We start from the raw sequence: 25,332 nt of genomic DNA on the forward strand, positions 1-25,332 counted from the left end.
TCTCTTGATATTGGGCCCTCTCCACCCTATTTCTGTTGTCTGGGAGAAGGACATCCATCTTCCGTTTTATGTCGAAAGATGGACATCCTTCTCTTTCGAAAATGAGCCCAATACTCTTTATAGAATTGTGTTTGGGGGCCCTTTTACAAAGTGGTGTTAAGTCGGTTTTGAGGACTTGGGCCCGGTTGGACCTTTATTGTCAGGAACCCAATAGCACTACTTGACTTCCCGCATCTAGGTTATTTGTCCAGAGGTATCGTCATGGAACGGGGATAATGTTGTTCTGATTTTTACTTTTCTTTGTTTGCCATGGATTGTTGTTTTTGTTTGCTTTTCTGTATTATGTTTGGAAAACCTTAATACAAATATGGAAAAAAAAGAACAGTGGAAATAATGGAAAAAAAAAACACAAAGTGGTGGTAAGCCCACCGCAAGCTTACCATGTACCAATCTGGACCTACCACCGTCCCAACACGGACGCCGGCAGTAGTTCTACCTCTAGTGCACAGCATTTCCGGCACTAGCAGAAATATTTTAAAAATATTTCCACAGCCAGTAACCCGGCGGTAATTGGGCAGCGCCGCATGATACCCGGTTACCACCAGGTTAGTGAGGGAGCCCTTACCGCCACCTCAATGGGTGGCAGTAAGTGCTCTGCCCCCCACATGGCCATGCAGTAAGTGAAACCTTACCGCATGGCCATTTCTTTTTTTCGGGGGCAAAGGAGTAGCGTGATCCACAGGACACTTCCAAACAAATCCAAGGAGATGAGAGATGGCAAAATATTATTTAATAGCAGATAAGACTTGACACGACACCGTGTTTCGGTGAACACTGCCTGCCTCAGGATTCTGTACTTGGTAAACGCCAGTTGATGGAGTTGAAGAAAGTGAACCAAATAAAACCTTTAAAAAGGGTATTGATGGATAAATAAAGCTGGGAGAACAGTCAAGTGCAAAAAATACCAAATTGCAATATCGCTGTGTCTTATCTACAATTACAGAATATTTTACCATCTCTCGTCTCCTTGGATTTGTTTGGAAGTGTCCTGTTGATCACGCTACTCCCTCGCCTCTGCATTTCTTCTCATAGCAGATCCAGTTTCTCCTGTGGCTTTTTTTGTGTCATTTCTTTTTTCGGCCCTTTTACCCACTGGGATAAAAAGGGCATCAGCGTGCAGCAAAAACAGCCTCCACCACTAGCGCAGGGCTCCTTTTACCTAAGCACGTTCAATTTTCGGCACCGATTTTTAGGCGCTATTTGTAGACTATACCCCTGTGTGTTCCATTATACAGCATTAAGCCGAAAACCTTTACATCAATGGTTCCATTATACCATGTTTCTTGTCCAATTGCAACAAATATGAGGTGCTGAACAGTTCAACAAACCTATTACAGTACAAATGTTGTGTGTGTGTGTGTGTGTGTGTGTGTGTGTGTAACACTGTTCAGCACTCAAAGCTAAAATATTGTGGGGGAAAATTCATCCCATTCAGGTCCTAGAAATTTCCAGCAAAAAATCTTTCAGCAGTTACTGCAAATAAAGTAACTGTAGCCTGAGCTGGAAACATGTTCCCGTGAGGTCCTGCACTTCACAGCAACATTCATTCATTCATTCATTACAACCTGCAAGCAAGAAACAACAGAATCTAAAAAACAGCTTCAATGGCATAGGTAACATAACATATACAGAAACTAAAAAAATATTAAAAGATGACTAATATTAAAAGAAATGGGATCCCATGTCAACACTAAAAAGTTCCCTCAGGAATCAAAGACACAGAAAGGTATCAAAACAAAACACACTTTAAAAAAAAGGCATAAACTACACCTCCTCTGCATGTGTGAATCTCTTCAAAAAGGTGGCTAATAAATCCCAGTTAATAAATAAAATGCATTTTAGGCCTGTTTCTCTCTCTGGCAGATACTATTCAAGGACTGTTCAATGGTATATCATTTTTTTTCCACTTCAAGAATTTAAAAACTGAGGAGCCCTTTTACAGAAGCGTGGGAGGGCTAACACACATGTAGTGTGCTCCCAATCGGAACTACTGTGGAGTAGCGTGTGTGCCGGGCGTTCCTGGTAGTAACAGGCAGCGCACCCACATTGGGGCATGCTGCATGATTACTGTGTGGGTAGCACTTGTTTTTTTTTTGTAGAATACCCATATATTAACATGTCTAACAAATAGGCTCAGTCACTTATGCCAGCCAAAGAGCTGGGGTGTTAGCACCTAAATGCAGCAGGAACACATACCTTACAGTAGTCCATAAGAAACATGCATAAATTTGGGTCCTGACCATACTCCACCCTTATGTGCACCCCCTAGCACACGCATGTTATGCAAATTATGTGCATTGGTATATTTAGCTGGCATGCTGGCATATGAATGCATAAATGTGCACTGGCATGTGCATATTCAAAACATTTAAGTGCATAACACATAGAATTTGCCCCCATGAAGCAGATTTAGAACTTCTATCATTTTAACCTGAAAAGCAAATGCCGACATGCTGGATTTTGCTTGCGTACCCAAAGGCAACCTGCGTACACAGCCTTCACTTTCTTCCTCTTGCTCCTTGTACCCCATTTTGGAAGTTGCTCTTCCCCTCACACTAAGGTGTGTCCATAATTGTACCATTCTATATCCTGAGAACTGAACAAATCAGGCATGTAACTACATATAGTTTCAACTCTACTACAATCTGCAAACAGATACTTCCGTTTCAAGCGTGAAGTTACTCCGCTGATATCAGCGATGTCTGCAGTTGGGCACATAACAGACATACACCTCTATTCCACAAACAGAGCACCTAGCTTCTCAAATGCACTAATGTAAAGAGGGTGTTAACACAGGGCATAGGTGTGTCTCTTTATAGAATATTTATTTAGATTTTACTCACACCTTTTTCAGGTAGTAGCTCAAGGTGAGTTACATTCAGTTACACTGGATATTTCTCTGTCCCAGGAGGGCTCACAATCTAAGTTTATACCTGAGGCAATGGAGGGTTAAGTGACTTGCCCAGAGTCACAAGGAGCTGCCTGTGCCTGAAGTGGGAATTGAACTCAGTTCCTCCGGATCAAAGTCCACCACCCAAGCCACTAGGCCACTCCGGCATACAGGCAGTAATCGGCATTTTATGTGCATAGACCATTACTGCCTGGTTACCTTGTGAGACCTTACCCCTAGGTCAATGGCTGGCAGTAAGTTCTCAGACCCAAAATGGACGCATGGCAATTTTCATTTTGCCGCATGTCCATTTTTAGCAAACATTTAAAAAAGGCATTTTCTACAGGTGTGCTGAAAAATGATTCTATGCACACCCAAAACATGCATCTACACTACGAGAGGCAATTTTTCAGCACGCCTAAGTAAAAGGGCCCCCATATAAAGTATATAAACTTGATCATGATTTGTCCTTGTCATTTTCAGCAGTGTTACTCAAAGTACTAGGTCAAAGTACTAAAAGTAAAAATAAATGTGAGTGGAGGAGTGGCCTAGTGGTTAGGATGGTGGACTCTGGTCCTGAGGAACTGAGTTCAATTCCCACTTCAGACACAGATCCTTGTGACTCTGAGCAAGTCACTTAACCCTCCATTGCCCGAGATATAAATAAGTACCTGTATATGTAAGCCACATTGAGCCTGCCATGAGTGGGAAAGCACAGGGTACAAATGTAAATAAAAAATTTTAATACTTAAAATTATAGTGAAGAACACATTAACACCTATGTTTACTAAGCAGCGCTATGGGCGCGTTAGCATTTTTAACAGGCGTAAATGGTTTTCGTGCATTAAATGCTAATGCACCCATAGAAATGTATAGGCATGTTACTGTTTAACATGCCTTAAATTTACTGGCGTGTTAAAAACGCTAACGCACCTTAGTAAACATACCCCTAAAAATTAAGTGAAAGTAAAAAAGTTGCCTAATATAATACTTTTTGAGTAAAAAGTAAAAGTACTCCAACTACAATGTTAATGTTTTTATCCCAACAACTTTATTGCTCTACAATTGCTTTTAATAAAATTACATTTTTGAAAATGTCACTTTTGTGAGTCTGTTTGTTTGTCATTAATTTTATTTATTTTATTTTTTTATTTAGTTGCATTTGTATCCCACATTTTCCCACCTATTTGCGGGCTCAGTGTGGCTTACAATACATTGTAAATGATGGAAATACAGTTTGTTACATTACGATTATGGGTTACATTGTGAATAGTTAAGGAAGACAGAGTCAGGTCAATCATCTTTGGGGCGTAGAAACTATAGGATATGACAGCTAAAAAGATTCAACAACTGCACTAGCAGAAAGTGGATTGTTCAGTCTGATAAAAACGTTCCTTCAAATCAGGTCAGGTTGCAATATTACCAGTGTCTTCTGACTGGGTCTGCAGGTTATGATCAAGGGAATCTCTGAAACCCTTGTCATTATCATCTGCATTAGAAGTGGTGTTGTCCAGGGGCGTATCTGCGTGGGGCCACAGGGGCCTGGGCCCCCGCAGATTTCGCCCTGGCCCCCCTCCCCGCCGTCAACCCTCCCCCGCTGCTTACTTTTGCTGGCGCCGAGGTCCGACCCGCAATCTCCGTTTTTCGTCTTCCTCCGTGGCCATGCTTCCAGGAAGTAACGCTGCAGTGCTGATTCGTTGAATCCAGTTCGGCGTCTGACGTCAGACGTCGAACTGGAGTCAACGAATCAGCACTGCAGCGTTACTTCCTGGAAGCATGGCCACGGAGGAAGACGAAAAACGGAGATTGCGGGTCGGGACCTCGGCGCCAGCAAAAGTAAGCAGCGGGGGAGGGTTGACGGCGGGGAGGGGGTGGAGAGAGGCGGCGGCGGCGGCGGCGGGGGGGGGGGGGGAGGGAGGCAAAACTGTGCCCCCCCTCTCTGGCTCTGGCCCCCCCTACCGCCGGATTCCAGATACGCCCCTGGTGTTGTCTAACTTATCACTTGCATCTTCATCTTTACCTTTATCATCATCATGCTGTCCATTTACAGAGAAGACTTTCACAAATCACTGTATTGTTCTAACATTTTTTTTGTCTGATGGCAAACTCTGAATATCTTAAAGAACTGATGCAAGAACATCAAATGTGTGGGAATCCTTCAGTCTTAAAGCCAGACAAGCAGACTTCCTCTTTAAAGACTCTTATCATTCCAGTGGACAGTCACTCCAATATAAAATTTTCCATGGTCTGACCAGCAGTCTGTTGTGGTAGAGACATATGTCTGCACCAAGAATTGCAACCAGCTTCAGCTTCATAAGTACATAAGTAAAGCCACACTGGGAAAAGACCAAGGGTCCATCGAGCCCAGCATCCTGTCCATGACAGCGGCCAATCCAGGCCAAAGGCACCTGGCAAGCTTCCCAAATGTACAAACATTCTATACATGTTATTCCTGGAATTGTGGATTTTTCCCAAGTCCATTTAGTAGTGGTTTATGGACTTGTCCTTTAGGAAACCGTCTAACCCCTTTTTAAACTCTGCCAAGCTAACCGCCTTCACCATCTCTGGTTTAAAAGGACCCAACTCATCACTGTTCTGTTTGGCTGGAGAACAATAATCAGTCCAACAAATACAGGCAACACCACTATATTTATAGGCTATATTCACTAAACAACAAAATTTAAGATGAGATGATCGAAATGTGATGACGATTGGCATCCTGGATCCAAGATGACGTCATGAAGACTCACCATGCCTGCAACTCTCTGAGTGTTTGGCTCGATTTGGGTGTTTTCAGGTGGCTCTTCCCTAGCTGAGCATGGGAAAGAGAAGAGGAAAGGCGCGGGAGTTTCCCTCGACTCCCGCTCCGGTTCTGAAACAAAAGATTCTTGATGACTTTAGAGTCCTTGTGTGCAGGCTTCCTCCCCTTCTGCCGGTGCCAGTGTGGTGTCGTCAGCGAGCAGTGAAGATGGGGCTTCCTTGAACCCTGTGGTGCAGGCGGTTTCCCCACAGCCAGGAAGTAGTGCTGCTTTGGATTGTCCTGACCCCGGATCTGTAGTGAGTGAAGACCTGGGAGCTCAAGGAGGGCACATATCCACAGCGCCTGGAAGCTTGTATCTTACTCAAGATTTACTTCAAAATGCTGCCTCAATTTTGCCTCAGCAAACTGTGAGTACTCTTTCTCAAGTTTCCAATTTGCCTACTCCTGCTTTAACTTCGCGGGTTTTTGTTTAACCAGTGTCGTGACATTGGAGTCACATGGGACCTTGTATTTGACATGTATTCCTTTGACATTGGAAAGTACTAAAGATATTAAAGTTTTGTCCGAGGCTGCTCTTCTTCAAGCACAGACATCTGCTCAGCAGTCTAGATTGGATTCCTTGGAAATTAAAATTCAAAAACAGGAAACTTTGGGTCTAACTTCAGTTAAAGACAAGAATTTTATACATTGTTGTTTGGAATATTTAGAAAATCAGATAAGAAGACTTAACTTGAGATTACTCAATTTTTCCAGGTCTCCTCTTATAGCACCTATTGATATGGTTAAGAAATATTTAATTGAGGTTCCAGGGATGTCTGGAGATTGATTACCTCCTGTTACGCAAGCCCAGTATATACTGGTCTCAGGGAAATCAGCTGGAGAGGCCCTGCGAGGTCAAGATCAAGAAAATATGAATCTTACATCCTTTTTAGAATCTTCATGGGAAATAATTACACAGAGAACTACTATGGTGGTATCCTTTGCTTTGGAGTTAGATCTCAATGCTGTTTTGAAACTTTCTTTTAGACATTTGGACACACAATTCTTGGGATCAAAAGTTTGAATATTTCCTGATCTTTCAAGAGAGACACAGGTGAGACGTAAGGCCTTCTTGACCTTTCGACTGAGAATATTAGCTTTAGGTGCCAACTTTGTGCTTAAATTTCCTTGTTTATGTTTTGTGATATTTCAAGGTACCAACAATTTAAATTTTTTGAACCCAAGCAATTAGAAGAGTTTCTTGTGGCTAAAGAAGAAACAAAAGTCACTGCATAGACTCATATTGCATGCTGTTAGGGCAGGCTGGGGAGAGCTTTACGGGTATATGGTAGCCTTGGGATTAATTTTTCTAAGAGTATTTTGTTAATTTTTAATTTCTAACTCTTGGATCACATTACATTTATTGTGGACGAAAGTATATTATTTTTCTTCTTTTGGTTAGCAATTTATATTTATATTAAGGGATATGTATATTTCTTAATTTCTGTATTATCTTATTTGTTGGGATATATTGAAAAAATAATAAAGTTAAATTAAAAAAAAAATATGAGATGATCCACTGTTTGCACTGTGGTGATGAGGTTTGCAATAACAAAATCCTGTTCCCAGTTTTACTGTTTCATTTGGTTTACTGAGGAATTGCGAAAACCCATGCCGGCCATCTCACTTTTACTCTTCCACTTTTACTTTTTACTTTTAACTGCAAGCATCAGATGTAATTTGAGTAAAAGTAAAAATTGGTGAAAATTATTACTTCAGTAAAAATTTAAAAAAAATGCTATCCTGTACTTCTTTACAAGTAAACGTAACAAAAAACGTTTACTTAGGTGCAGTAACAAATTCCATTTACATATTTGTTATACAAACTGATTTTCAGGGCATAGACCAGTGATGGGCAACCTTTTGAGCTTGGTGTGTCAAAACTCGCCAAAAAACCGAGCATAACTCGAGTGGTATGTCACTTCGAGAAAAAAAAAAAACATAATTTTGCGATATTTATAGTTTAAATAACAAAAATGTATAATTGTAATATATAACTGTATTTAATAAACCAAAAACTAATAACGGCACCCATGATTTATTCTCCCTTTTTGTTTTCCCTCTCTCATAATGAATTGCTACAAACAAGTAGTGAAAGGAGCATTATAAAAGCAATGAAAAGTGATTTCTTAGCTGGACCGGTATTTTTAGGAACGTCCCAAACAAGTGTGGAGCAGGAGCAGCAGTTAGTGTCCAAGCACAGCTGAGCTAAGGCTGCAACAGGATCACAGAGAGGAAGAAAGCGGCCGCTGACCCGACTTTATTTGTCTGAAGAGAGCAGCAGCTGCCTGGGTTACTCGCACTCAGCACTCAGGTTCGACATTTAATCACAATTGCCTCGAGCCTCAGGCAGTTTTTTCACCTGGCTGAGCTACAACTGCCCTGAGCTGTGATTGGTTGTAGGGAGCCTGTCTGGCGTCTAAAAGGGCACTTCTAATTGGATGATTCTGACGAAGAGGACTGCTGGTTACCAAGGCTGCGAGGTGGGGCGGAGCATGGGGGTTCCGACTCGGAGGGGGGTTCTGAAGCTGCGATAAGACCACCAACGCCCCTGTCGCCCCTGCCTAATACCGGCCCTGGCAGTAAGAGCAGGTAGGCTGGGTTCTATTTGCTGCTGGCTTTCAACCCGCGTGTCATCCAAAATGGCTACGCGTGTCATAGGTTCGCCATCATGGGCATAGACTGTAGAAGTCTGCCCAGCACTGACCTTCGTTCTCCAGCTACTGAAGCTGAATCTATCCAGCCACGATCAGGGCACAGACCGTAGAAGTCTGCCCAGCACTGGCTTTGCTTCCCAATTACTGGTGTTGCTGTCTAACCACCATTAAGCTTGTTTGGTTCCTCTCTTTCTATATAGGATTCCTTTGTGTTTATCCCATGCATTTTTGAATTCTGTTACCCACTTCATCGCTACAGTCTCTGGTGGGAGCACATTCCAGGTATCTACCACCCACTCTCTGTAAAAATAATCTTCCTGACATTATTCCTGGGTCAGCCCCCCTGCAACCTCAATTCATATCCTCCAGTTCTATCACCTTCCTGTCTCTGGAAAAGGTTTGTTTGTAGATTTATACCATTATCATATCACCCCTGTCTCTTCTTTCTTCCAGGAGTATACATGTTCAGTTCCTTAAGTCTTTCCTCCTATGTATTGTTATGCAAACTCCCTATCATTTTTGTCGCTTTTCTCTGAAGTGCCTCAAGTCTTTTTACGTCCTTAGCAAGATACGGCCTCCAAAACTGAACACAATATTCCAAGTGAGGACTCACCAATGACTTGTACAGGGGCCTCAACACCTCCTTTCTTCTGCTGGTTATACCCCTTTCTATGCAGCCTAGCATCCTTCTGTCCGTGGCCACCGCCTTGTCGCATTGTTTTCTCACCCTGAGATCCTCAGACACCATCACCCCAAGTTCAGCCTTTACATATGCCACCCCCAACAGGACCCCAGTGTTGTATAGCAACTAAGTAAATGTAACTAGCTACTGTACATAAGTAAAAGTGTTGCCCCACTTTTACTTGTAAAGAAATACAGGATAACATTGCCAATTTTTACTACTTTTACTCAGTTACATCTGATGCAGTTAAAAGTAAAAAGAAAAAGCAGGCATGAGATGAAAATGACAATTCCTCATTAAACCAAATAAACAGCAAAACTAGGAACTGGATTTTGCTATAGCAAATCTCACATGCAAACAGTGGTTCATGTCATCTTACATTTTGCTGTTCAGTGAATATAGCCTATAAGAATAGTAGAGATGCCTGTGTTTGTTGAACTGGTTACTGGTCTTCAGCCAAACAGAATAGTAATGAGTTAGTTCTCTTTAAAGTGGAGATGAAGCTAAAGCTTCTTGGTGAACAGATATGTCTCTATCAAAACAGACTGCAGGACATCCCATGGAAAATTTTACATTGGGGTGACTGTCTACTGAATTGATCGAGTCTTTGGAAGGAGCCCAATCTCGGCTCAGAAGCTTAGCCGAGATTGGGTGGCAGAGCCGGTGGTGGGAGGCGGGGCTGGTGGTTGGGAGGTGGGGCTAGTGCTGGGCAAGACTTCTAAGGTCTGCGCCCTGAAAATGGCAGATACAATTCAAGGTAAGGTACACACAAAAAATAGCACATATGAGTTTATCTTGTTGGGCAGACTGGATGGACCGTGCAGGTCTTTTTCTGTCGTCATCTATGTTACGGTCCTGCTTATTTTCGAAAGAGAAGGGCGGCCATCTTCCGACACAAATCGGGAGATGGCCGCCCTTCTCCCGAAGCCGGCCAAATCGGTATAATCGAAAGCCGAGTTTGGCCGGCTTCAACTGCTTTCCGTCGCAGGGCCGGTCAAACTTCAAGGGAGCGTGTCGGCAGTGTACCGAAAGCGGGACGGGGGCGTGCTTACGAGATGGCCGGCTTCAGCCGATAATGGAAAAAAGAAGGACGGCTCTGACTAGCAATTGGCCGACTTTACTTGGTCCATTTATTTTTAGGACCACGTCTCAAAAAGGTGCCCCAACTCACTAGATGACCACCGGAGGGAATCGGGGATGACCTCCCCGCACTCCCGCCTGAAGACCATTTGGTTTTATGAATGATAACTGGTTTTGAATCAAGGACCTCATAATGAAGATTACAATGTGGAGTTTGTATGGAATAATATGGAAGTACCCCAGAATTGAAATATATTGATAAAAAGGACTGGCTATGATAGTAGAAGTGGGAAGGGCAAAAATATTTCAAGTGGAAGTTGAACTGGTCCTTATAGGAAGAACATGTGATGACAGTTTGGAAGATTTCATATTAATGATTGAGTTTGAAATCAGCAACAAAAGAGTATAACTGTTTACATTATATGTTTAAACATGTTGGACTGTTGTAAAAAGCATTATGAGGTGCGAGTGTGAAAATGAGAATGATGAGTTAAGTTAAGTGGAATGTTTGTTGACAAAAAGAAACATTTTTAAATATTAGCATTTTTTTGTATAGCTGACATGAATAAAATTTATTACAATACAAAATAGTTATACGTGATTAACATATTGACGTGGATATCATTATAGAGAAATTTAGGTAGCCATTGTTAAATATTGTGTATTGCGTACTCATTGGGGAAATCCTAAAAACCCAATTGGGTTGCGGCCCTCGAGGACCAAGGTTGGACACCCTGGAAATACACTATAATAATTAAGTGCTAGAATTACACCAGTTCAGTGGTTGGTGTAAATGCTCAGACCTAAAATACAGGCACATATTTAGGGCACTGTGTGCTAAGCAGGGGCATAGCTACGTGGAGCCACGGGGGCATGGGCCCCCATAGATTTGGCCCTGGCCCCCCTGCCGCCAAACCCTTTGACCCCCTCCCACCGCCAACCCTCCTTCGCCGCCGCCATCTGGTACCTTTGCTGGCGGGGGTCCCCAACACTCGCCTGCCGAAGTCCTCTTCTCCGGCGTGGCCGCGTTGCTGATCTTCAAGGGCAGGCTTCTGTTTCTGTGAGTCTGACGTGCAGGACGTCAGACTCAAAGAAACAGAAACCTGCCCTTGCAGATCAGCAACGCGGCCATGCAGGCTTCTGTTTCTGTGAGTCTGACGTCCTGCACGTCAGACTCACAGAAACAGAAGCCTGCCCTTGCAGATCAGCAACGCGGCTGTGCTGGAGAAGAGGACTTCGGCTGGCGGAGATTGGGAACTCCCGCCAGCAAAGGTACCCAACGGCGGCAGGGGCGGCGGGAAGAAGGGGTCAAAAGGGTTGGTGCCGGGGGGGGAGGGGTTGGCAGTGACGGGGGGGGGGGGCTAAAATGTGCCCCCTCACCTTGGGCTCTGGACCCCCCTCCCGCCGAAGTCTGGCTGTGCCCCTGGTACTAAGCCACGCTAGAGGTGAGTTAGCGTTTTTAGAGCTCACTAAGCAGTAGCACTCGCTGTGTAGATGCCCGTAATATTCTTATGGGCATCTACACGGTTAGCGCATGCTAATTTTTAGCACGTGCTAAAAACGCTAGCACACCTTAGTAAACAGGGCCCTTAACCTGTTATTATAGTCATAGTCTATACTGTAAATGAAAGTAGGCATCTGCTTTACTGTAAAGAACAGGCTCTAAATAGGTGCCTTCTTGGTGCTTAAAAATAGGCTCCCCTATGTAGAATTTCCCTGGAATGTCTCTCAGCTGTGCTAAACAATCACAGAGAGACATTGCTGTGCTGTTCCACTAGAGAGGTGGTGATTCAGCGTGTAGCACCACAGTCATCACACCTTGCTGCTCATTGCCTGACAGACTACAAATGATAAAGTAAAAGAAAAGGGATGATTTATACCATGAGAGACTATCTAGAAGTCAATTTCTGTCAAGCTTAAGGAAAAAACTTAGGACGTTTAAAAAATTATCTTTCAAACTGCATATTCACCAAACTCAGAAAGCATGAGTATGAGAAAAATGTACACTTGCCCTGTGCAGAGGAAGTTACCCTGCCATTCGGCAAGATAGTATCTAAAATGTTGAATACACAAACTAAACTGTTATTTTCCTAGGGAGCCTTGAGATCAAATCCATAGGCTCAAATCACACTGAGTCAGAAGCTCTCTTTGAAAACTAAGCATTTTTTAATTTTTTGTTGACACAATTACAAAGTATTCCAGATAGTAAATGATTATTTTTCCCATTTTATTGTTTCTTTTTGTGTTTAAATGATCATTACTTAGATTTGTGTGATGCACAATTTGGGTACTCTATCTACTGAGATTCCAGCTTTTCAATTATTCATATTCTATGAGTTATGGCAAGGTTCCTTATGAAATGGTTTTAAAATGTATTAGGTTTTAGTTATTGAAGTTTTTTTTATCCGTTTGTCTAGACACTGACCTTCTTCTAGTACATTACTGGTATGTTTAATCTCTCCAGTCTTATTTCCTTATTGCCTCACCAATCTGCTACATTTTTTTGAAGGAGGTGAATAAACTAATAGATAAAGGTGAGTTGGTCGATACTGTGCATCTGGATTTTCAAAAGGCATTTGACAGAGAAGGGCAACAAAAATGATAAAGGGGATGGGACAACTTCCCTATGAGGAAAGGCTAAAGTGGCAAGCGCTCTTCAGCTTGGAGAAGACACAGCTGAAGGGAGATATGATAGAGGTCTATAAAATACTGAGTGGGGTGGAACAGGTAGATGTGAATCGCTTGTTTACTTTTTCCAAAAATACAAGGACTCAGGGGCACACAATGAAGCAACTAAGTTGTAATTTAAAACAAATCAGACAAAATATTTATTCATGCCACATGTAATTAAACTCAAATTAATTGCCAGAGAATGTGGTAAAAGCAGTTAGCTTAGCAGGGTTAAAAAAAAGTTTGATAATTTCCTAAAAGAAAAGTCCATAAGTCATTATTAGATGGACTTGGGAAAAATCCATGCTTATTTCTAGGATAAGCAGCATAAAAACTGTTTTACTCTTTTGGGATCTTGCAAGGAGCTTGGACATGGATTGGCCACTGTTGTAAATATGCTGGACTTAATGGACCTTTGGTCTGTCCCAGTATAGCCATGCTTATGTTCTCATGTTCAGTTTTACAGTGTGATTGGTATGTTTTGTAGTAGGTTCTCCTCATTATAAGGGGGCGATTATATAATGTGGCACTTAAACATAGGAATGACAAAGGGGCGCACATTGCACCAACTGCACTGGGATATCAACTAAGCAAATTCTATATACCACGCCTAAATCTTGTAGAATACACTTAGGTGAAAATTATTTCTGCGTGGATTTTCCAGGCGCCATATATAGAATATCCCCCTATATGCAGGTGCTTTCTCTGTCCCTAGTGGGCTCACAATCTAAGTTTTTATACCTGGAGCAATAGAGGGTTAAGTAACTTGCCCAAGGTTACAAGAAGCTGCAGTGGGAATCAAACCCAGGTCACCAGAATCAAAGCCTCTTGCACTAACCATTAGGCTTAGTAAATGGATGTCCATGTGATTTTCCATGATTGTATGTGTGTGTTACATCTAGGGCTCTCATTTTTGGTAAGTTCATTTTGTGCTGTGAGGGTGACAGTGGCTAGTTATAGTGTTTTGTTTTATCATTTGTTGTCACCTCGTCTAGGCAGCATGTTCTCTTGCATTTTCCAGACTGAAAGAGATCTCATAATTAAAATTAATTTGACCCCAGGGTTGGAGCAGGGCACTCACCCACTTAGTCTCTAGTAAAGGGAGTTCTTCGACTCCCATGCTGCCCAATTACTCATGGACAGCTCAGTGTTTGAGAAGCAAGGAGGCCAGCTCTGTATTATCCTTAACAGCCACTCTGTGAGTGTGTATGCCAGTGTCCAGAATTGCGACGTGTCTGTGTTATGTGTGGCAGATAGTATCATTTATTTATTTGTCTAAACCACAATACGGGTCCCTTATACATTGCATGTCCATTGCTCACGTCTATCCATTGTGCGCTATATTATAATTTCCATCCTTAGCTGTGGGAGTAGCGTGCTGCTATGTGCAAAGGAAAATAAGTTAGGTCATAGTGTAAGAAACGGCTCTGTTTCATGTGGAACTATATAGACTATCTAACATTTTGCTTTGCATTTTCTAGGTTATTGTTTGTCTGTGGGGCCATTATTATGGATTTGTCTTCTTCTCTTTAGACCTGCTATGACATTGTGGTATTCTTCTGCCGATTAGACTTGCTGGAGAAGTGACCAATGTCCTTAGAGCAAATGACAGAGGCCCACCATCTCCTCCTACACTAACATACTTTTCTATATCTGGAAACTACACTTGGTATCCACCTCCCCTTCTGTTTCCCTCCAAGTTTTCACCACTGTTCCGTATGTTCACGTAGCCAACATGGTCCTGTGTCTCTTTCCTCCTCCTAGCCATATACTTCCACTTGATCAGAGAGCTTGCAAGTGAAGGTAGGTAGGTAGGGTCATAGGACCAGCAACACTATGCATACTCCAAATCCCCACTGTTGTATTTACTTGTCAGCTATAGAACCATTTCACTGAATCTTCAGCCCCTAACCATTGCATCTGGGGGGGTAGGGTGGGGGGGGGGGGGGGTTTATAATGCGTTCCTCTCCAAACTACACCCATGTGAAAGAGCATCAATAATGGATACAAGTATGAAAATATATATAAATATGTCCACTGTGGTACAGGAAGTGCATTAAAGTGACAAAGAACATGACAATGAGATAAGCTTGAAAAGATGAGAGTGATAAATAAGAGGGTTAGCTAGTTAGGAAGCAAGAAGCATCTGACAAAGCTCCTTTAAAGAGTGCCATAACCTGCTGAGGAGAAAGTGGTAACATAACAAAGTTCACCCACAGCAAAAGCTTTCCTCAGTCTTTGCTCTGGTGGCATATGATAGAGTAAAATGGTATGGTTTAGGTAAATCGATTCCCTATTTGTGCTACAAGAAAGAAACAAAAGAGAAAAGTGGCAAACTTGTTCCCACAGATTACAATGGAAGTTGTGTAGCTGGAGTAAGGGACTTTCTGGAGACACTTGACCCCAGACAGCAGTGCACAGATTCAGGTTTTTGGGTTCAAGAAGGTGAACAAAAAGGATGTAAGTCTGTGGACCAACGATCCTCGCAGGCTAGGCCATGAGTACAGCTGTGGATGTTAATATCTCATCTATTGTTCCTCTGCTTCCTGTACGCTCCATTGTAAAGTGCGGTTCACAATAAGCGATACTGCCTATTGTGGAGGATCTATCCCTCTGTACGCATGGCTCTGCACACATACAAACAAAACCATATCTATGAAGATTTAAGTCATATTTAAGAGCTAGCGCAGGTGGAGGATCCCTCTCCCCTGCCAGCTAAAGAAGGGACAGGATCCACAGCAACATAACTAAGTGGCGGCCAGGTGAGAGACAGGTTAGATGTGAGATGGGCGGGGAAGGAGGAGTGCAGGAAGTGAAGAGATAGGAATAAAAAGGAAGAAGATGGGAGAGGCTGCATTTCACACACACATACACTCCTGTACTCACTTCCCCAATCACATAGTCCACCCCCTCCATCCACTCAATGAGTTTCCCCAACCAATCATAATCCTCTATCCCCTCACTCACTGTGCTCCCCCAGCCACTCACTTTCTCAGCCCTCCTGAGAGTTTTCACCTATCAACTCACTCACTACTACTACTTAACACTTCTAAAGCGCTACTAGGGTTACGCAGCGCTGTACAGTTTAACAACGAAGGACAGTCCCTGCTCAAAGGTGCTCACTCAACCCCCATATCAATTCATGTACTTGTTCAGACCATCTGCCAGGTATAATACTCAGTCACTTCTGTCAACTGTAGCCTTCATGCACTTGCTCAGGTCAGTTGCCACTCATCACCTCCATCCACTCAGTCACAAATATACACACACTCTCTCTATCTGAGAAACACACCTTTGTGTCATGGTTAGCATGTAGACTTTTTCAATAGCAAAGCAACAACTTCCACTTCTTGCTGTCGCCACAACTCTTCCTCTTCCCGGTTCCGCCCTAACAGCAAGAGCCCTGGCCTGTGTAGATCTCCACACATTTATTCCGGGTCACCCGACCCGCATTTAATGACCTGGCTCATCCCCATAAGCCATTGCTCCTGTAGCTTGGGTTTTTGCTGCTGCAACAACCCCAACGCACTCCACCTAAAGACAAAAGCTACAACGCAACAGTGAAGCCTCACCCCATCAAACAAAATGTGAGGGTGGGAGGATGAGCAAAGCCGCCTCCAAGGATTGGGAAATGCCCTGAGCCTCGGAGGAACTGCAAGCTTTATTCCCTCCCAAACGTCCTGCCCGTGGCAACCTCTCCTCCAATTAGCTCACAGAAATGGGCTCATGGGCTGGCCAGCTTCTTTTAAGCCAATCATCCCAGCCCCTGAGCCCACCAGATGAGAGCACTGCCTCCCTCCCCTGCTAGCCTTCCGCTCCGAGCCTTCCCGAACGGGTCCAGCCCATGTTTAACTGGGCCCGTCGAGACAGGCTCTTGGGCCTTTTCTTAACCCTTGGAACTGGGACCCATTCTACCAGGCATGCCCCTACCCCCTCCAAGTTACTTTGTGTTCTCATCATACCTCATCAATCAATAACTCATGTGAACACAATTAAGGGATAACCATAGGCCACAGCTTGATTTATTAACATTTTTAACTTTCAGTTAACATCAGTAAATGATAACTCCCCCCACCTCATTGCAACTCTTCCTCTTCCCAGCTTTGCCCTAACAGCAAGAGCACTGGCCTGTGTGGACCTCCACACATTTATTCTGGATCACCCAACCCACCTTAATGATCTGGCTCATCCCCATGAGCCATTGCTCCTGTAGCTCAGGTTTTTGCCACAGGAGGAGGGCCCTTTGACACCTGTCAAAGACCCCCCCCCCCCCAAAGAACGCTGCGGCCTATTAGGACCATCTCACACAATGTTGCCCCAAGAATTCCTGAATATCATTCAAGAACAGGTCTAGGCCCACATCCAACAGATGGACTCTGTCCCGTGCAAAAAGGCCCACACAATGCTTGTCCACTCAGGTGTGTTTAATTTGGACACCCAAACCCCCTGGTCATTACCCACACTCCAACCTGCCAATTAACTGTACTCAAACTCCATTGCCACTTGCGCGCTAGTAGGCAGGCTGGCCTGGGGATAATATCCGACCAAGCCAATTTTTTAAAATGGAAACCAGGCCACCACCATGCGCAAGTCATCCTTTATGGTGTCTATTAGCCTCTCGCCAGTCCAGCTGTCCACATCATTCCCACCCAAATGAATGATTGAGGGTGCTGAGGTCTGTCGCGTAGTTGATACAGCAGTGGCAAAAGTTGACACCAACACATGCCGTGCTCTCCCAACCAGGATATGTGGCTTTCTCGCCACATTAAGCCCAGATGAATCCATCTTGGATGCCGCGCAGCTCTGCAGCCAGCCCAATGGACGAAAGAATGTCCGATAATTCATATTGAGCAGGTCGAGCCACCAGCATCTAAAAGGGGCAACCACAAGATAGGAAGGCAAGGACACACACAAACAGCCCCTTCAAGAGACCAAACAGCCGGAATGATAGTACTTCCCTAGCCCCTTATTTGTCTTGTCTGTCTGTATTTTAGATTGTAAGCTCTATCGAGCAGGGACTGTCTCTCTGTGTCAGGTGTTCAGTGCTGTGTGCGTCTGGTAGCGCTATACAAATGCTAATAATAATAAAATAATAATAATAAAGGCAATAGCAGGATAGGAACCAGCACAGACAGCACTACCAAAAGCAGAGCAACAGTTGTCGTACTAGGCCCCATCAGGAAGCCTAATATAACCCTGATAAGCCCCAGACAACCACCTGCCAATACTCTGAATGGCCTCCACCCCTAAGCCTGCCTGGCATGCACTGGTTACCGCCCCATTGTAGAAGGAGCGAGTGCCAAAATGACCCAGATCTTCACCCAAACCGACATTTGCGCAAATTGGTACCTTGTTACAACAGAGCCATCCGCATGCACTAATAGGGAGTGCAGACCATGGAGACGGACCTCTAAATAGGCTCCAATAAGGACACTGAGCAGGAGATCATACCAGGGACCCGCTTCAACACTACTGTGCTCCTGGCACCCCTCTGATCGGTTTTTGATCACAGCAGCTTAATGTGCAGCATGCTGCCCTGTATACAGACATTCTCCCACAACAGCCCTGTTGACACTGTAACTGACCTGCAGCTCTCAACAAGCTCATCCACCCGGAAGGCCTCATAAAAGGCCAACGTGAAGGCCACTCAGAAGAGACTCGTCTCAAAAGCTGAAAAGGTCACACATGCAACAGCGACCCATCTGGTTGGGTCGCAAAATTAAGGCTCCCCACTACTGACTGTATGCTACTACTACTACTTAACATTTCTAGAGCACTACTAGGGTTACGCAGCGCTGTACAAATTAACAAAGAGGACAGTCCCTGCTCAGAAGAGCTTACAATCTAAAGGACGAAATGTCAAGTTGGGGTAGTTTAGATTTCCTGAGAAGAGGTGTAGTGATTAGGTGCCGAAGGCGACATTGAAGAGGTGGGCTTTGAGCAATGATTTGAAGATGGGTAGGGAGGGGGAACACAAGGGAACACAAGGGAACCTTATGCCTGTAACACTGCCATAATCTGGTCTTCGAATTGAGCAACCTTCTCCTGCGGCAAACGGGTAACCATAAGCAAAGTATTAATTTCGATGCCCAGGAAGTTGAACACCGAAACAGGGCCCTCCATTTTATCGGAGGCCAAAGGAATGCCAAAGACATAAAGACGCTTGACAAATAGCCGCAGTCCACACTGTCTGACGCCCCGAAGAGAAAATCATCCAAATAGTGCACCAAACTGACGAGCTCAGACCTCTGCGTGGCCACCCAGTGTACAAAGGAGCTGAACCACTCGAAGTAAACACAGGAGACTGAACAACCAATCGGCATACATCGGTCAAAGTAAAACAACCCCTCAAAATGGAAACCCAGCAAAGGAAACGAAGAAGGGTGGAAGGGCAGCAGCCAGAAGGCCGCCTCAATATCCACTTTAGCCAACTGCGCCCCAGCACCACATTGGCGTACCAGATGCACCACACTGTCAAATGACATGTACTGCATCAAGCAGAATTCCTTGAGAATGCCCGCATTTACGGAACAACTGTCAGGTACGAGAGGTTGTGAATGAGGCAGAATTTTCCAGGTGCTTTTTTAGGCATAACCACCAAATGAGAGAGCATAAAGTATGGAAAAGGTTGACAATCAAATGGGCAAGCAATCCTGCTCAACTCAATCTCCTCCGCCAGTTTTTACCTTACTACCTCCCACAGCCAAATGGTAGAGACCGAGTTGCGCACCCAGTTGTTGACCAACCAACTCTTGAGTAGAACGGCAAGCCCTTCTGTGAAACCCCTCCCTATGATCTCTGCAGCCTCCCTAACTGGGTACGGATGGAGCCATGGCAGCATCGCATCTACCCTCGCTGGCGTAGGGGCCCAGCTAAACCAATTACGGCTTAGCGGTGGATGGTCCTCCCGCCCCCTTCTTTGGAAATTTTGCCGCAGCATGTCCTTGTCCACAGGCAGAACAGACATATCAAAACTTGCAGTCGGGAAAGGGACACGAGGCATGAAAGGACCTATCCAGAGTCGAAAGGGTGAGCCCTGCCTTGCCTTCCCCCACTGAGGAGCCATGTGAACCAACCATAAGTTGATATCCTGTGTCACCCAGGACATATGGAGGTTTTCCTCCATCTTGTTCCTAAAGGCTTCATCGTAATTCAACCACGGTCACTTCCCAAACTGCTGAAAGGCATCCAGAACCGTGTCCGCATAAGCTAACAAAAGGCCATACTGGCCCAGGTCTCGACATCCCCATACACTGGCCATGCACAGAAAGGATCGTACCCAATTAACCACCGTATTGCCACCCTGCGCTCCCTCACACCCTTGGCCTGTGTCTTATCCTTCTTCTTAGCCTTCTGACGCCCCCTGCCCTCCAGCAACTGAAATATATCCCTACGCTTCCTTCGCATGATCTTCCTATGCAACGAACGCGGGACTTGCTCCCATAACTCAGAAAGGGTCATCCCCTCTCCGTCAGCTGCCGCCGACTCCACAGAATGAGAGACACCCCGGAAGGAAAAGAAGAAGAGGAGGACATGGAAGAGGTGGAAGAGGCGTCGGAAGAAGAGGAAGAAGCCCTATTCCACTTTTCCTTCCCATCCTTTTTTTGCCTAGCGCCTTGGTCCAGTGCCTGACTAGAGGATGATCTACTACCTGATCCTGAAGCTGCAGCACCTGCCATGGAAGTCCCCAGTACCGTAGCAGGGCCATCTCCAGATGCTCTCTCCGGATGCACCGCTGTGTCCACAATGAGTGGCACAGGACAGGAAGGCTGTGAGTGTCCAAAAGCGCAGCCAAACTCTCAACACCCCATCCACCTGTGGGCTGAGAGTCTCTGGGAGGCAAACAGACCAGGCCACCAGGAGCCTCAGCTGGAAAACTAGCCACCCTCCCCCCGCCAAAGCCTCAAGGAAAGCAGCATTCGGGAGGGAGAGGAGCCAAAATGGGATCCCCTAACAAGCCCTCCCCTCTCCCAAAGCCAACCCCACTGAGTCAGAAAGGGAAGATGGGCCTGCTCATAACTCCACTGACCCTGACCCCCTCACTCTAAAACCCACCCCCTGCTTGCTGGGCCTGGCCGGAGAAGTTTTGTCCCAGCGCTTCCTGCCTGCACACAGTGCAGCCCCTACTGCAAATTGCACAACTGGCCTTCTTGTTAGATCTGCGGTAAGATAAAGGGGCCAACAGATCCCTTGCACCCACCTGCTCTGGACTCTTCTCAAGGGAGTCACTAGCACAGAGGGAAACCTCTGCCAGCATGTCCTCCTCCCCAGCAGCTCCAGAACTCGATGCCATAGCCCAAAGCCGCCTCCTAGGATCAGGAAACGTCCTGAGCCTTGGAGGCAGTGCAGGCTTTATTCCCTCCCAAACGCCCCGCCCCCAGCAACCTCTCCTCTAATCAGCTCACAGAAACAGGCTCATGTGCTGGCTGGCTTCTTTTAAGCCAACCAGTCATCCTAGCCCTGAGCAGTAGCGTTCCTAGGGGGGCTGACACCCGGGGTGGATTGCCAATGCGCCCCGCCCCCTGGGTGCAGCACCCCCCCCCCCCCCCGGATGCAGCACGACCACCCCCGGCGAAAGGACACCCCCCTGCGAAGGAACCCCCCGGGTGCACGCCGCTGGAGGGGTGCCCCGTGCCGTTCGTTCCATGCTTCTTCTCTGCCCTGGAACAGGAAGTAACCTGCTCCGGGGCAGAGAAGAAGCATGGAACGAACGGAAGACAGGCGCGCGCCACCCCTCCCCCCCAGCGGCATGCACCCGGGGCGGACCGCACCCACCGCCCCCCCTAGGAACGCCACTGCCCCTAAGCCCGCCGGGCGAGAGCACTGCTGCCGCCTCCCCCCCCCCCCCAACCCACTAGCCTCCTGGCCTGAGCCTTCCCAATCGGGCCCGGCCCACGTTTAACTGGGCCCATCGAGACAGGCTCTCGGGCCTTTTCTTCAGCTAAACTGAATAATTTTTTGAACACCATGCACAGTTTCTGAGTAATCCCTTTGCAAAAAAAAAAAAAAAAAATACATTCCAGAGACAGTCACCACCATCTGGATCCCAAATACACAGGGGGAAAGAATAGACCTCCATCTAATTGTCTTTCTTGTTTGAATTTGTTTTGCCTTATTACACATTAGGTAACACTGTCATTTTGCAAAACTGTCATATTAAGTGCTCTTCTCCATTCTTTAAAATATATTTATATCAATTTATATCATCTTACATATTTTCAAGAAGCTGAGATAAGGTTATGCATCACATATTTTTTTTTCCATTTCCTTCTCTTAGAGAAAGCTCAGTAAGGCAGATATATTATTTATATGTGCACTGGTTCATTTCATGAAAAGCAAAACCAGTATCCCTTTCCTTTGAATTTCTGTGAATGCTTTTCAGAACGAAGCACACATGCCATTACATGCAACACCTCTGGTGCTTTATGTAAGCGCAACAGGGCAGAGCTTTTGCTGAAAATTAAGTGTCCTGCTTTTGCCAGAAATCTGCATGCAAATGACCGTGGAGCATGGCACGCGTCTGTAATTCTAATAGACTTCCAATAACCGTGACCACAACACAGTGGTGACTGGCTAACTGACTGTCAAGTCCCTAAAAGGATTTCTCAGCCCCCCCTACGCTTCGGGGATTTTGATTAATCATTGTGTCTGAGGGAGGGCACAATTTGCAACACAACCTTCAGAAAGATGCTGCCCCCCTCCCCCCCCCCCCCCCCCCCCCCAAAAAAAATAATGGAGATCAGCTGCACCTCTTGGACGATTTCACGCTCTAACACTCCACTAGCAGCCAAGGAAACCGTATCATCGCGTGTGCAGCACGGTTCCAGCTCGTTTTTGCAGCTGTACAGCAGTACTCCCTTTCCCTGCATGCAGACGGGTTGCTCTCTTTCGGTGTTTACATCGGAAGCATCACCCCTGCACACATTACAGCCCAGCTCAGCTCTGCTTGCCAGGCCAGTTGTTGCACCGCACACCCTGCTGCTGAGCTTTTGCAACAGGGAAGCCGGTCAGCCTGGGGAAAGCAGATATGCAAATGAAGATGATTAGCCGATAGTGAGGTTTCACAGAACCAGCACTAGACTTAAGTCTGTCCCTATGGCACATCTTAGCCTGCAAGTTTCAGATGCAGGCAGAAACCCGAAGAATACCCCAAAACAGAGCAGATAGGTTGCTGTCAATTTTTCTTTCCGTCTGGTGAAAGCGTTGTACGCCTATTTTTCTCGGAGGAATCTCAGTTTATTTTCCTCTCTCCTGAATGCCGAGCTTAAGTTTTAATGGGATTGAAAAAGTAAGCAAAGATGACAACCATTTAAAATTTAATGGGACACTTTTCTGTTGTTGTTCCCTTTCCAAATATTATTATTATTAACACGGGGCACAGTGAATGGTTTTCTTTTGAAAATGAAGGCTATTTCACTGACACTGATTTGATTTAACAAGCTGGGGAACCACCGCCCATTCATTCATCCGTTTCCATATTCTCCAATCCCCGAGGGTAATTTTTTTTTTCACCACAAACTAATCAAACTAGCTCCAAAGCCTAAAACTATACGAACCTTCTAAATAACAGCCTGCAGAACTGACTGAAATCTATCAGCCTAGCAATGAGTAAAATGTACATATGATTTTTGAGTACCCAGGGTATAAAATACGCATCTCTCCATATTTGTAAACAAGAAGGATGATATTACCCTTAATTTTTTCCATTTTCTGAATCTGCAAATATGATGTTCTAGCGCTTGCATAAGGCACACCATAAAAATGATAATACACTCAGAGGACACATACGTAACAGCAACGTGCACTAGAAAGCCTTACAAAGGTCGGGAAGCCCGCTAAATAAGCAGAAAAATGTCAGTCACCTTAATGGGGCAGAGCAAGTTTGACATCTATTTCATTATAACAGCATCCCCCACAGGAAAGAAAGATACCGGAGACATAGAATCAGCAGGAACCATTAAAGCTCAAGTTGAGGGTTTGTGGGGAAGATCCCTGTTATGCAATGACTACAGATCTCAATCTCACTTTCTACAGATGCAACCAGTAAGGGAGGGGGGGCCCTGAGCAAAACAAACTAATTCATTAAATGCTGAAAAAGACAGAAAAAATTCTTTCCTCCTCCCTGTACCTCGTTGAAGCAGTGTGCAGAGTGCATCTTTCCAAATATCATCCGCTACCGTAGCCCAATCCTTCTGGTCTGGCTTCACTGCAGCTGACTGCGTCTTGTTGAACTCCTCCGACTTCCCCAGCGACGACCAGATGAGCAAGAGTTGCAGACGGCTGCGAGTAATTCATGCACTACTAACTCCTGACTTCTGCTCTCTGTCATTGCTCCTGGTACCCGGTCCTCTGTCTACAGCATTTCTCCCTTCTTCTTCCCCTTCCGGAGCTGGACTGCTGAATCTTAAAGGAACAGATTGCTGAAACTTAAAGGGGCAGAGTGCAGATTTCACTGTGCATGGCTACTAAACAAAAGTGAAACTGGGATCCCTCCCACAACTAATCCGATGCTCTGCGGGTCTGTCATCTCGTCTAAGAACTGTTTGGTTCTACATGCATGAGATAAGTTGAATTTGCATGTTTACTCCTGCATGTGATTAACAAGTCACTGACTTTTGTCTGTGTAGGATCCCTAGGAAGTTGGCAATGCCAGATGTGTGCATAGTAACTTTCGGAGCTGGGACTGATTCCCATTCCAATTTCCCCCCTCACCTTTCCTCACCCCATTTCTTAGCTCCCCTCCTGCTTACCACAAAAGAGACTTGCACAAGTGAATTGGCAGGAATATCTAAGCTGCAGCTTGTTTATTAATGAGCAATTAGCCATAAGCATTCATAACCAACTATAACCAGAGCTACAGTAACATATCATAAGTATTACAAACATCTCAGCCACCCTTTACTGCCCCGCCAAGACAGCTGGGACTGTGTTTGAGGCACGGACCTCCATGCCTCCTTGTACTGGGTCACCTGAGCCTCCAATCAGCCGGCTCATGGAGCCACAAATAAGCTCACCCCCCCCCCCCCGATTAGCTGCCACCTGCAGCTCAGGTTTTCAGCTATGGGGTGGGGGGAGTTGTCCTGAAAACTGCAGAAAGCCCCCCCTCCATCCCCCAGGTGTCATTACAAGCTGCAGCCTACCCCCGAACCAACTCCCCAATGAGACCCTGGAACCTTCCAGGAAAAATCAAAACTTACGCCCGACCAGCGCGGCCAGTTCTAGCCAAAAAGCTTTCCTCCACACAGCATCCCCTTGCTCTGGCCCGAGCCACAGACCCCGCCTGGCAGTATGAGCCCCGGCCGCCAGTGGGGCTGCAGGGCCATGAGTTAACCTCCATCCCAATGGACAGCGCAGCCTGCGTTGGCAGCCGCACCCCACCTCATGTGAGGCCAGCCTCTCACATAGGACCAAGCAAGTCTTTATCAACTAGGACCCTGACCTGACTTCCAAACGCCTCCCCCAAGAGCACGATCCGCCAAGCAGTGATGCAGCA

General features: G+C 45.5%; 1 protein-coding gene across 1 annotated transcript in view; it reads right to left on the reverse strand.

The window, feature by feature from the left end:
- LRRC3B (leucine rich repeat containing 3B) overlaps positions 1-24,220 on the reverse strand; it is a 154,420-nt gene extending 130,200 nt beyond the window's left edge. Inside the window, exon 1 of the mRNA XM_030205753.1 lies at positions 23,968-24,220. The gene's annotated coding sequence lies outside the window, so the exon portion shown is untranslated. The remainder of the gene's footprint in view (positions 1-23,967) is intronic.
- Positions 24,221-25,332: the final 1,112 nt, after the last annotated feature.

Source organism: Microcaecilia unicolor, chromosome 1 (genome assembly GCF_901765095.1).
Source record: "Microcaecilia unicolor chromosome 1, aMicUni1.1, whole genome shotgun sequence".
Lineage (NCBI taxonomy): Eukaryota > Metazoa > Chordata > Amphibia > Gymnophiona > Siphonopidae > Microcaecilia > Microcaecilia unicolor.